Below are 15,035 nucleotides of genomic sequence, written 5' to 3' on the forward strand. Positions count from 1 at the left end.
GACTTGTTGGGCCGAAAGGCCTGTTTCCACACTGTAAGTAATCTAATCTAATCTAATCTATGAGTCCCCACCTCAAGGGCACCAATCTAATATCCTTCATGCATTCAGTGCCAAACTATGTCTCCTACTTATATCACCAATAGCATCAAATATCCCATGTTAATTTAATGCCATTTCATGACAATGTTTGCCCACCACCCTTCAGCTTTTGTAGTAACAGTGCCTATATTAAATCACATAGTATCCACCATGGGCATAATTAAAGATTCATATTTGGATGGAATTAAATTAAGTTCCACAGATTTAACCATGTTAGAAAAAAAATACACTCATTCAAAATTTTAAAATCCTCTCAAGTATATAATCCCTTATGAAAACAAACGACTCATAACCCCACATTAAACTTGCTGAGGCTGCAATCTTTACAGTTTATATCAATGGCATGGATGGAGGGAGTGAAGTTGTGCAGGTGGTTATTTAAAGGCCAGCTGCTTCTACCATTAACTCCTGTGAACTCCTGCCATTCCCATCCGGCCCCCACAGAAATAAGAGATGCAAAGGTTGATGGCAGTATTTGCAATTCACAGCTTCTTCTGACATTTTTGCCATGGTAGAGACATTCACTTGTTGCAAAAACTTGGCTGAAAGTCTTAGAATATTTTTAAACAGAGGTGGATTGTTTCTTGGTAACAAGAGGGAGAAGGTTATCAGTGGTAGCTGAGAATGAGGAATTGAGATTAAAATCAGACCAGCTAAATCTTCTTGAATGGCAAAGATGGCTTGAGTGGCCTACTTTGGCTACCATCTTGTCTTGTCATCTGTAGGCATGTAAGTATAGCTAATCTTTAAGCCCCTCTTAAGCCCCATCAAAAAAAACTTTAATTTAGGATCTTATGCAGAGATAATTGAATATTTTAGAAAGCAGCCAAGCATTTATAATCATCTAATGATAGCTCTTGGGATAATGTCAACACATAGCTACTATAATTGCTATTTCAAACTGACTGTAATTATTGCTAACTGCCATACCACAGGTTAAAATCCTTGCGACAATGAAAGAGGGGTCTGGTTGAAGTCAGCATTCAATCTGAACAGCCCAGCTGGGCTTGGGTTATCCTCACATGTGAATCAGACTCAAAACATGTCCACCTACTCATGAAAATGGCAGCACTTGGAAATGAGGAGTGGGAAATGGATCTAAATCTTTTGGATCCAGGTCTGATCTTTATGGAAGGTCCACAACTCCACAAACATCAAGGCCAATATCTCAGCATTTAACCTGGTGAAGCCTCTTCATAAACTTTAACTTTCAATGCAATCACCATTCATTCTTCTAACTCCAGAGAACATAGACACAATCTAATCAACTCTCGATACAGGTTAACCTAAGGATCAATCTAGTCAGCATTTTCTTAACTACCTCCAAAGCAAATATATCCTTCCTTAAACAGAGAGACTAAAGTTAGACACAGTAGGCCAGGTGTGGTCATATCAAGTTCCAGTACAATAATAACAAGAGGCCTATCTGTACTGAAATCTAGTTAAAATCAGTTGAATAGAAAAAGTTTAGAAGGTTTGTAAAATTACAAAAAAACTTCTGCATAGTTAATACAGTATGCTTTCTTAAAAGATCTTGAAGTGTGGACAGAAAGTGAAATATTTTTGAATTCTTGTCACTTGTTGACATTGAGTGAAAAAACAGAATAAATCTTGCATAATATTCTTGTGCAATCAACACTGAAATAAATTCATGTTTTACATGTTGTGAATCAAATTTGGCCTTTTTAAAAATTATTTCCTTATGGGATGTGTGCATTGCTGGAAGGATAGTATTTATTTCCTATCTATAACTGCCCTTGGGGTGATGGTGAGCTAACTTCTTGAACCACTGCAGTCCTTAGGGTATAGGTACAGTGCTAGGTAAAAACAAGGACTGCAGATGCTGGAAACCAGAGTCTAGATTAGAGTGGTACTGGAAAAGCACAGCAGGTCAGGCAGCATCCGAGGAGCAGCCTTCATCAGGAATAGACCTATTCCTGATGAAGGGCTTTTGCCCGAAACATCGATTTTCCTGCTCCTCGGATGCTGCCTGACCTGCTGTGCTTTTCCAGCACCACTCTATAGGTACAGTGCTGTTAGGAAGGGAGCTCCACGATTTTGACCCAGTGATAGTGGAGAAAGAGTAACAGCCAGGATGGTGTGTTCCTTGGAGGGGAACTTGCAAGTAGTGGTGTTTCCACACATCTGCTGTCCTTCTCTGTTGAGGCTGTGGGTATTGAATGTTCTGCCAGAGGTTATTTAATGTATTACAGTAGTACACCATGTAGGTGGGCCATACTCTTGCGACTGTGCATTGATGGTGAATGGAGTGAATGTTGAAGTTGTTAGATGGCATGCCAATCCAATGGGAAGCCTTGTCCTGGATGGTATCACATTTATAGAATGTTGCTGGGGCTGCACGTAACCAGACAAATGGAGAGCTTTCCTCACTTGTATCTTATGGATGGATGACAGGCTTCTGGGAAATGTGGGTATGAGCTACTTACTGCAGAATTACTAGCCTCTGATTGCTGTTGTAGACGCAATATTTAAATAGTCAGTCCAGTCCCCAGATGTTACTAGTGAAGGAATCAGCTATTTTCATAACATTGGGCATCCAAGGGTGATGGTTACATTTTTTGTTGTTGGAGTTGATATTATCTGGAGCCATGAATGTTATATTCCTTCATTTCCATCCAGGGCCCCAAACAATCCTTCCAGGTGAGACAGACGTTCACCTGGTTGCCTTTCCTCCAACCTATTTTACTGTATCCGGTGCACCTGATGTGGTCTTTTTTACATCGATGAGACCAAACATAAATTAAAGGCACGCTTTGCCGAGATCTCAGCTGGGCCCGTAATGGTCAGCCTGATCTCTAGTCACTGCCTATTTCAATTCGGCTTCCCAATCTCTCTCTGACATGATTATCCTCGACCTCCTCCATTTCCACAGTGAATCAGACTACAAATTGGAGGAACAATGCTTCATCTTCTACCTGGGTAGCTAACAGCCCAGAAGATTCAACATTGAGTTCACCAATTTCAAGTAACCTCTCTTCCCATCCCCTGACTCCCTTTTCAGCCCCTCACCCTCCCTTCCATTCCTCCAACTGACATTCCTTCTCGCTACCAAACGGATTCATTCCTCCCATCAACCAAACAAGCCATTCCCTCTACCTGTGTTCACCTATTGCTAACTCACCACTCTGCCCTCTAGCTGCCCAAACCCCTCCCCCCCTCCTTTACCTGCAGCTCCCCTTACATTCAGCCCCCAGTCCTGAAAAAGGATTACATCTGAAATGTTGACTTCTCCACCTCCTGATGCTGACTGGCTTGCTGCATTCTTCCAGCTTCCTTGTCGACCACAATTAAAACGCCTCATCTTCCACCTAGGAACCCTCCAACCACAAGGGATGAACTCAGACCTCTCCAGTTTCCTCATTTCCCCTCCCTCCACCTTGTCTCAGTCCCAACCCTTGAACTCCGCTCCAACTTCCTAACCTGCAATCTTCCTGAACTCTCCGCTTCCACCCCACTCCGGCCTATCACCCTCACCTTAACCTCCTTCCACCTATCACATCTCCATCGCCCCTCCCCCAAGTCCCTCCTCCCTACCTTTTATCTAAGCCTGCTTGGCACACTTTCCTCATTCCTGAAGAAGGGCTCATGCCCGAAACGTCGATTCTCCTGCTCCTTGGATGCTGCCTGACCTGCTGCGCTTTTCCAGCAACACATTTTCAGCTCACAATTAAAATGAGTCTAGTTTTGTCCAGGTCTGGCTGTACTTGAACACAGAATGCTTCAGTGTCTGTGAAGTCACCATGGTTTTATGTATCATACAATCATCAGTGAAGATTCCCATCTCTGACCTTATGTTGGAGAGAAACTCATTGATAAAGCAGCTGAAGATGGTTTAGACATTGGACACTATCCTGAGGAACCCTTGAAAAGATGCTCTGGAGCTGAGATGATTAGCTTCCAATTGCCACAATGATCTTCCTTTGAGCTAGGGATAAGACTTGAACCAGTGTAGAGATTTGACTCTAAATCTCCACAAGAACTCCTTCATACCTCATGTGGTCAAATGTGGCTTAGATGTCAAACACAGTCAATCTCACCTCACCAACCTCAACTCTTTTGTCTATATTCAGATCAAGATTGTAATGAGATTAATAAATGTGTGGCCCTGGCAGAATCTAAACTGAGCTCCAATGAGCGGGTTACTCTTTTGCAAGTGTCATCTCATAGCACAATTGATAAACTTTTCATCACTTTGCTAATAGTCAAGAGTAGACTGATGGGGTGGCAATTGACCTGATTGGATTTCTCCTGCTTTTGTGTACAGGATAATTTCCCATATTGTTGGGTAGGTGATAGTGTTGGAGCTTTATTTAAACAGTTTAAGAGGTGGGGAGAGTGTGATCAGGGAAGGCAGAAGCTAATCCTGGAGTGTAAGCCTTCAGTATTATTGTTGGAATGGTACCAGGGCCCACAAACTTTGCAGTATCCAGTGTCTGCACCCATTACATGATGTCATGTGGAGTCAATTGAGTTGGTTGACGATTGGCATCTGTGAGGCGGATGGCCTCAGGAGGAGGCGAAGGTGGATAATTCACTTAGAACCTCTGGTCGTAGACAGATGCAAATGCATTAAACTTGTCTTTTTGCACGGATTTGCTGGACTCCCCATCATCGAGGATAACGGTACTTGTGGAGCTTCCACCTCTTGTTAGTTGTTTAATTATTGACCACCATTCACGGTTGGATGTGGCCAAGGCTGTAGAGCTTCAATCTGATCAGTCAGTTCTGGAATCACTGAGCCCTATCTAATGCATGTTGCTTTCCCCATTTGGCATGCAAGTAGTTCTGTAGGGTCATCAGTTTGACACCTCATTTTCACTATGACTGATGCTGCTTCTGTCAGGCAGTCCTTCAATATTCACGGAACTAGAATTGATCCTAGTGGTAATAGTCGAGTGTGAGATTAGATTAGATTACTTACAGTGTGGAAACAGGCCCTTCGGCCCAACAAGTCCACACCGACCCGCCGAAGCGCAACCCACCCATACCCCCACATTTACCCCTTACCTAACACTACGGGCAATTTAGCATGGCCAATTCACCTGACCCGCACATCTTTGTGACTGTGGGAGGAAACCGGAGCACACGGAGGAAATCCACGCAGACACGGGGAGAACGTGCAAACTCCACACAGTCGGTCACCTGAGTCGGGAATTGAACCCGGGTCTCAGGAGCTGTGAGACAGCAGTGCTAACCACTGTGCCACCGTGCCGCCCAAAATATTCTGGGGCATATGGTTATACATAAATTTGAATATAATTCTCCTGTGGCTGATGGTCTGCAGGGCATTAGGGATGCCCAGTACTGAGTTGCTAGATCAATTGGGTTTCTGCCCCACAATGCAGAGTGAAAATATCATACAATCTGGTGAAGGATATCGTCAATTTAGGGTGTAGGTTTGCTCGCTGAGCTGTAGGTTTCACATCCAGATGTTTAATTACCTGGCTAGGTAACATCATCAGTGGCGACCTCCAAGTGAAGCAAAGCTGTTGTCTCCTGCTTTCTATTTATATGTTTGTCCTGAATGGGGTTCCTGGGATTTGTGGTGATGGCATTTCTTGTTTGTTTTCTGAGGGGTTGATGGATGGCATCTAGATCTATGTGTTTGTTTATGGCGTTGTGGTTGGAGTGCCAGGCCTCTAGGAATTCTGTGGCATGTTTTTGCTTAGCCTGTCCCAGGATAGATGTGTTGTCCCAGTCAAAATGGTGTTTTTTTTCATCCGTGTGTAGGTCTATGAGGGAGAGAGGGTCGTGTCTTTTTGTGGCTAGCTGGTGTTCATGTATCCTGGTGGTTAACTTTCTTCCTGTTTGTCCTACGTAGTGTTTGTGGCAGTCCTTGCATGGACTTTTCTAGATGAAGTTGGTTTTGTCCATGGGTTGTACTGGGTCTTTTAAGTTTGTTAGTTTTTGTTTGAGAGTGTTGGTGGGTTTGTGTGCCACTAGGATTCTGAGGGGTCTTAGTAGTCTGGTTGGCATTTCTGAAAGTTCTTTGATTTATGGCAAGGTGGTTAGGGTTTCTGGCTGTGTTTGGTATCGTCAATGTGAAGACAGGAATTCATCTCTGCAAGGTCTGTGCAGTGATCTCCCCTACCAATACTATTAGGAACAGACACATTTGTGGCAGGAAGATTGGTGGACACTAGATGAAGTAAATTCTTCCTTCTTGTTGGTTCCCTCACCACCTTCCATGGACTCAGTCAGCAGTGATGTTACTGAACCACTTTTGGTGATGACCATTGAAATCCCCCCCCCAGAGTAGAATCTGTGCCCTTACCAACCTCAATACTTCTCCAAGTGGTGTTCAACATGGAGAGGTGCTAATTCATCAACTCAGATGGAAGTTGTAGCTGGCGGTTTTCTGACCCATATTTGTCCTATTGCCTTGTATGACCTTACAGAATTCCACCCATGCATTTTCTTGGCTTGTGGTGGGAACTTTAAAAATGTTTGTTATCTTTTAACTCATGGCCATTAAAATATAGATCCCTCAAAATTTACGGTTACATTTACTTTTACAATTTTTCTGGGTTGAAGAAGGCCCCTGAGTGAAAATTGAATGTGTTGTACAAATGGTTGGTGACTTACTCACCACATTTCCATCCAGGCAGTAAAGATAAGCATTTCCCACTTAGATATTGATTGAAACTGGACAGAGGTCATGAAGTGAATGCCTGGGGAGTCAAACAATACACACAAGCTAACTATCACTTCCATCATCAAGTAAGGTGATGTGTTTCATTTTGACAGGTGTTTTGTTAAATTCCCTGACAGTGAGAAAGAGCTGATTTATTGCCAATAGATACACTGACAAGGTGTTGTTATCCTCTTTCAATGAGGATAACAATAGTACTTAGCGGTTAAGCAAATTTTTTTTATCTAAAAGAGAGGAACTAGTAGAACTGCATCTAGAATTATATTGTCCCTTTGGGAACTGAAAAGTTGTATTTGGTGTTAAAAGCTTGACATATTCCTGAGTGCAAACTAGACATCAAAACTGGGTGGACCAGTTGTTCCAGCTATACAAAGACTGCACACCTTTTAAATTTTGTAGCTCCATACTGAGACACATTCTACAAACTATAAGCAATTGTGTCTGAGAATGGTGTAGAGGACCAGGAGTCAATTACATGCTGAAGGTAAACAGAACAGCTGTTTCATGCTCACCAGTGAATAATATACAGCATACTGCTGACTACATGCTAATAATGTTAATTTTACATATGCACATTTAAACATTTGTTGTGACTTTGAACATGAACTTAAGTTTCACTAGCTATTGTGGGGTTTGAACCCCTGCCCTCAGAACATTAAGCAGTACCTTTGAATTACTTGAGCAGTGACATTATCATAACACCATCATTTCCCATGTACAAAGTTAGTCAAAAGATTGATTTAGATTAGTTTCATTTCATTCATGTACATGTTTTTGAGATATGTCACCATTCTTTGTTAAAGTGCTGTGCAAAAGGTAGCAACTCTAAGAAATTCATAATGATTCACTGATCATTTATTTTGTTGGAAAAGCCTGAAACATGTTGGGAAACGGAAGTGTGTTTCCTGGCAGGCGAAATCAATGACAAAGAGAATCGGGACTAAATGAATTCTGAAAAGCAAGTTTTCATTTCCATCCTTAATTCCGTTATGGGACGAAAGAAATAGGATGACTTCTTTCGAACTCGCAGGGAAAAAAAGGTCCCAACCCCTAGGATTTGTCCCCTTTCTTAACTGTGAGACCCTCAGGAACTGCTGGTAAAAGATATCTGGGAAGTCAATTTCTGTTGAGTAACAAACTTTGTAGCTTCTACTAACTTGGCTCGGTGTTTAGTCAGTATGATTCAAATGAACCCTCAGAGTGACAATACCTATTACATCAGGAAGAATTTAATACCCACTCTTCTGGTGAATTTGGGCATTTAGTCAGGCTGGAGGGTACCACCCTTTCACATTCACCCCAATTAACTTGGGGAATACGTGAACATGACCTTCCTAAACACCACAGAGGACAATTAGTACCCAATCAAGGGCCTCATTCCATTGGTGAACAACAGTTTTTATGCTTAAATGTATAGTGAGTGAAAGCAGCCTTGTACGAAATTACTTGCAGATTTGTGGGGTAGCAGTATTTTGTAACATTTTTCTAAATTTATGATTATGGACTGAAATCAGAAAATGATTGTTTTAAAAATCAAGGTTATTTAAAGCAAGTAACCTGAGAGCCATTGTAAGTGCTGCTTACACAGCTGCTTTTTCAAGCAGTACCTGAAGCCTAGTTTGCAGATAAGTTGAGCTGACGGGACTTGGAGCTTTAGCTGGCAACAACTAGCTGATTGGTCAGTGGACCAGTGACCAGTTATCAAGGACAAGGGACTTCTTCCTGACAAACCTATGTGGTTGCCTCCCAGATAGCTGAACAACTTGGGCATGTTCATCTTTTGGCAGAAACCGCTGGATCTCTAGAGGAGAAGGATCCATTTTTGCTCTGCAGTAAGAAAACCACAAACTTTTCCAATTGCTGTAAGCTGTTATTTAATTCATAAGTTATAGACCATTACAAGTGCCTCCTGCAAACAAGTGAAAGTATCTGGGAAGAGCAGTCAAAAAGCTGTGTTCTGGACAGCAAAAAAATCCTGTGGACAGGGACTATTGTCCTGTCTTCTCTGTATTGCTTCCATCCTATAACATCTGTGTTCAGTGTGTGTGCGCGCGCGTGTGTGTGTAGAGGAGCAGTTTATAAGGGGACATATATATTGCTGTACGGCAGTGTGCTATGTCAGTCTCATGGCTGCCTCATGTGCCAGCAGCTTACATAGCAAACACACTGTACGTGAAATAAGCAAGTGGTCATGTCTGAAAATCTAAGAGGAGTGGTCCTCACCAAAGTTCATGCAGGTTGTGGTCAGGCAGGAGGTCTTAGAACAGTAAGTCAAGGATAACTCCCATTGCTATCCAAAGGAGTGGGCACAGTCAGGCATCCCTCAGATGCATATGTCTGGGCAGGCCAAACATGCCAAGCATCATCTTGCCATGAGTCTCACAGTGCCAGAGACCTGGGATCGATGCCAGCCTTGGGCAACAGTCGGTGTGGAGTTGACATGTTCTCTCTGTGGCTGCAAGGGTTTCCCCTGGGTGCTCCATTTCCCTTCCAAAGTCTAAAGATGTGCAGGTTAGGAGGATTGGCCATGTTAAATTGCCCATAGAGTTCATGGATATGCAGGTTAGGTGGGTCCACTATGGTAAATGTGGGGTTACGGGATAAATTCTTCAGCGGGGGGAGGTTGTGGGGGTGGGGAGCAGTGAGTACTCAAATGTCTAATTGGCCTTGATCTGTGCTTTGGGGTTTCTGTGATTTAAAGGACCAGTGCATCAGAGAATTACAGACTATACATAGATATCTGAAAGATCCTGTACAAAAACAGTTGAAGGATTGAGGGGAACCTTCGTATCATTGGCAGCAAATTCCACATGTTTGTTCAGCATTTTATTTGGTTGAATTATCAGCATAGCCTCCCTGGTAATTTATAACATTTACAAACACTTTCTTTTTGGTGCCCACATAGCTGATGCCATCGTGATAGAACCATTTTCCTGGGACACTACCTACTGCAACTGATGAGGTTCCACTGCTTTGTTTGGAATTAGGCCGAAGGCAGATGGCATCTTTTGAATCTAGATCAATTTGCTTCATTGATTTAAATTGCTAATAACTGCATCAATATATATAGCAGCTGTTGCTTTCAATCAGAACCAGTTTTCGATACATTTCTTGATAAAATCCTTCTCATCTATTCTGTCTAATGCCTAAGTAATGGGCGGCACGGTGGCACAGTGGTTAGCACTGCTGCCTCACAGCACCAGAGACCCGGGTTCAATTCCAGACTTAGGCGACTGACTCTGTGGAGTTTGCACGTTCTCCCCGTGTCTGCTTTAGTTTTCTCCGGGTGCTCCGGTTTCCTCCCACAGTCCAAAGAATTGGCCATACTAAATTGCCTGTAGTGTTAGGTGAAGGGATAAATGTAGGGGAATGGTTGGGTTGCGCTTCAGTGGGTCGGTGTGGACTTGTTGGGCTGAAGGGCCTATTTCCACACTGTAAGTAATCTAATTTAAACTGGATTTATACAAAGTTAAATTTACTTTAGCCATTCTTGAGATAACTCTTGGCTAAAGTAAGTAGAAAAACTGTCTGAAATCAGGGGAGTGCAAAGATGACATCTAACGATGCAAGATCAGAACAAAGTCCCCGGCAGGTCTGCAGCACTCCAGTGCAGTTAATAATTGACCACTTAGGCTGCTTCGCTAATAAGATCTGACAGATTTCACTGGGGTTGGAGATTCTTTACATTTGGCAACAGATAACCTTGAAGTGCAATGCCTTAATAAATATAAACTTAAAAAGGTGTTGCTATGGTAACCATGTAGGTGCTAGCCATGCCTGATTTTTCATAGGATACATGGATCAACTTCTGTTTGATTTTGACTTTGGTTCAGTCTCACATTTTTTTTTTGTACGTTATGATTGTATCAGTGGCACCACTCACTTTCACACTGAACTGAATAATTTCATCAGAGTCAAGATTAGAGTGGTGCTGGAAAAGCACAGCAGGTCAGGCAGAATCCGAGGAGCAGGAGAATTGATGTTTTGGGCAAAAGCCCTTCATCAGGAGCAAGGAGACTTCCTAAAGTTCCTTGAGAGAATCGATGTTAAGCTAAAATCCGAACGATCAAGGCTTGTTGCTATGCTGGAGACTCCTGAATCTACAACAGCTGGTGACATTTAAAAAGTCAATCAAAAGACTGTCTCTGGGTGAAACTGTCCTTAACACACACAGGTAGTGCCATTTTGTCTAGACTCAATGTTCCAAAAGCATCATTGGGCTGAATGTTTTGAGATTATTTTCATTTCATGAAGTGTTTCTCTCATCAAGTCCTTTTCATAGGAAACATGGATGAACTTCTGTCTGATTTTGACTTTGGTTCAGTCTCACCTCTTTTTCTGATACATTATGATTGTATCAGTGGCGCTACTTACTTTCACAACGAATTGAATAATTTCATCAGAGTCAAGATTAGAGTGGTGCTGGAAAAGTACAGCAGGTCAGGCAGTATCCGAGGAGCAGGAGAATTGACAGTTTCGGGCAAAAACTCTTCATCAGATGGTACAAACTGTTGTTGTGGTAGAGGGAATGAATGTTGACAGCGGTGAAATGGATGTTAATCAACCCACTGCTTATCCTGGGTAATGTTAGATTTCCTAAGTTCTTTTTGAGCTGCATTCAGCTAGGTAAGTGAACAGTATCTCCACACTCCTGACCTGTGCTGGTGGATGGTGCACAGTTAATAGAGTGAGGAGAGGAATTACTTGTTACAGATTTCCCCGCCCGATCTGCTGTTGTAGCTTCAGTTTTATTTGACTGCTCCAGTTCATTTCCTGATCAATGATAACTCCTCAGAATATTGATACAGGGGTCTTCAGTGATGGTGGTTCAATTGAATGTCAAAGAGTGATAGATGGTATGTTGGACATGGTCATTGCCTGGCACTTGTGTTGTATAAATGAAAACTGTCACTTAAAAGCCAAGTCTTGTTGCATTTAGACACAGATTGTTTCAGTATCTGAGGAGGCAAGAATTGTCCTAAACATGGAACAGTGAACATCCTCACCTCTCATCTTATGTTGGAGGGAAGGTCATTGATGAAACTGCTGAAAGTGGTTGATCCCTGGATGTTACTCTGAGGAACTCCCACAGAGATGCTCTTTTGCAGAGATAATTGCCTTCCACTCACCTCACCTCCTTTTTGAAACAAAGCTATAATATGGTAACTAGTCTTGGCTCAGCCTAAACTGAGTGTCAGTGATCAGGTTGTTGCTAAAATGACTAAATGTGGAATTTCTAAATTAGTTATCAAGTTTCATTTATTCTCAATCTCAATGCAGTTTACAAATGGAAACTGTTGGAAACATGACAAGTATGCATATTCATAAAATTTTATGGGGGAGAGAAGGGTAAAATATTGGTATTTCATATTATATTCCAACTACCATCTGTTCACTCACATCACCCATCTATGTCTCTTTGCAGCCTCCTGGTGTCTTCTCCACAGAGTACCTTTCCAACTGATTTTATATCATCAACACAATTTTTCAACATTAAAGGAATGGTTCCGAGTCAAGGGAGCTTGAGAGATTTTAATTAAAGCATCATAAATAAAGCATTATAGTGTTCTCACCCGAACACTATTAATCTCTGTTGTGTCAACCCTCCACTCTGGAGGGGTGGTCACTGCTGGAACTTCACCTAATGGAAGAAGTAGTATAGACTCTTTGAAAAAAGGGTCATTGGGGTTAGACACTGTTCAGGAATGTAAGTGGCTGTTTAGGACAGGTGGTTACCATAGTTGCCATCCATATGAGCTATGGAAGGCCCCAATCCCCCACTTAGCAAACTTACCCCTCAGTCTCCCCATTAACCAAATTAGAGAGGTGGTGAGAAGAAGCCTTTAATTAGCCATTCAAGTGGCTTGATTGGCCTCTGGTTGGTAGGGTGCTTCACCATCTTCTACCACTGGCAAAATTATCCAACAGCTGAAAGGCAATAGGCATGCAAACCTCATTCACATGACTTTTCAGTTCCCTCAGCGACCTCCTATATTAGTCCATCAGGCACCGTCAAATCTCAGCTCAAATATTGCATGATGCCTTGCTGTTTCTGAGGCGTGCTGCAACAAAACAAAACAACAGAAACACTCTGGAAATTCTTTTTTTCTGACATGCATCAGCCAGCTTGTCGCAGTAGGTACAAAAATAAAAAAAAAATCTAATTTCAGCTTTGTGAAATTCTCGTTTTAATCTCTGCATTTATACAATCTACACTTTCATAGCTGTAATGTGACACAGCTCACAAGGTAGTTTTAAATGTTTTTTCTATTTATTAATTCTATCTATTGTCTACATTGCATTTTGCCTCTTATCATCCCTCTTAGCATCAAAATTCTCTCATCCTTTAATCTCAAAGGTTTTTCCTCCCCTTCTATCATTTTCTTTCTTTATTTTTCTGTAGACTTTATCACCTCGTTCACTTAGTCTCAGTTTCCAGCCAAGTCTCAGTAACAGCTGTATAATCTCCAAGTTAAATTTGCACATTCAAATCATTGAAGTTGTTCTTCATGCTCTACACATCCATATAAATAAATCTAACACATCCTTCTCTGCAATAATTTATTAACACATCTCTTATGGTCTTAAATTTACCAGAAGGGCTTAGAGCACAATTTCTGTCTGTTACGCTAATCTCTTACCATTCCCTTTATGTGAAAAAATATACACACTACCTGTTTTAGCTGAGCCTTTCCTCAAGATACTTGGTTAAAATACTCATGTCTTATCTATTTATCTTTTCTGCTAGGACCTCATTCCCAGCTTAGTTCAAGTGAAGCTCATTCCAGCAATAAGTTCCTTCCTGTCCCAATATTGTGCAAGGTTTTCACGCAATGTCCTTAGCCTTACATTTCCTAATCTGTGTATTTCTGCATCAATTTGCTTTGGTTAATAACCCAGCAATTATAACCTTTGACGTCATATCCTATAATTTGGTTCCGTGCCCATGGTATTCTCTAAACTAGGGCTTTTATCTCGATGCCATTAGTCCAAACGGGGACTACAACAATTGGATCCACCCTATTCTATTGCAGCCATAAGGAAATGGTCTGAATCCTGGGGCAGGGCAGGTAACACAACTTTCAGAACTCCTGATCAAGGCTGTAGAGAACACTGTCTATCCTCCGAATATCTTGTGTGCTATTGCTATCTTATTCCTTTTCACTCAATCCCTCTAGAATGGTCTATTGTAAAATAGTGCCGTTCGCAGTTGACTCACAGAAGCAGCAGATTTTGTCCTTATTTACACAGGAAACAAACTTCCTACCTATTTCCCATTCCAATTTCGGATGGACACTAAATGCTGACCATGCTAACCACACCCACATCTTGTGAATTAATACTTTAAAAGACTATTCTGGAAATTGGGTGTAGACTGTAGATATCGGGAGAGAATGAGTGTTGTTGGAAGGGTAAATTCCAAATGTTGGGTTGTGAGAGTAAAGATAGGATGTGAAGGTAGGATAGTCAACAGGTTTGAGTTCTGTGAAGGGACTGACTCATGCATTCTGGAGGAATTAATCCCATCCTTCTGACATACAAGCTTTGCTGTAAATACATATACTCTATGCATTCAACCAGTCTCACCTCTTTTCACACTTCAGGGAGTTTCTTGAGCCCAAGAAAAGCTTAGCAGCATTAGTTTAAAAAGGGCATCATGCAAAAATCTAAACAGAAAAGATTTCAAATGCTGCCCTTAAACTCCAATGATCTGGATATTTTACAAACATAAATATATTTTTCTTAGCAGTTATATTGGTCAAATGTATTGTTCACTTAACATTCTGATACTTATAACTCTCCAAAAAACTTGTGACATAATTAATTAGGGAATGTAGTTATCATTAAAATAATTATAACAGTCATCAACTTCCCAATATTTTAGATAATGTGAATAAACCTGATGTATTATTTCAGTAAGGCTGTCTCATTCTGAGATGAACAACCACAAGCTTAAGAACTATGACACAGAATGGTTACAGTCTGTAGATAAACAGAAACAAATTCATCAACACTACAGAGACAAATAACTTCAAGCTATCTTTTTGTAAAGACTGGAACTTTGGGAATTGGACATTAAAAATTAGTCCCTGTAGGACACAGCTTCTGCTAAAGGTGATCTGTTAATGTACACTTTCACTGTTTAAATTACAGTAATTATGAACTGGCAGTGGTATTGAGAAATTACAAGCTGAGAGATATCTTTATGCTTTAAGGTAAAGACACAAATTTGTCAGAGATGATGTTTTTTAAAAAGTCAGCA

Source organism: Hemiscyllium ocellatum, chromosome 4, assembly GCF_020745735.1.
Source record: "Hemiscyllium ocellatum isolate sHemOce1 chromosome 4, sHemOce1.pat.X.cur, whole genome shotgun sequence".
NCBI classification, from domain to species: Eukaryota; Metazoa; Chordata; class Chondrichthyes; order Orectolobiformes; family Hemiscylliidae; genus Hemiscyllium; species Hemiscyllium ocellatum.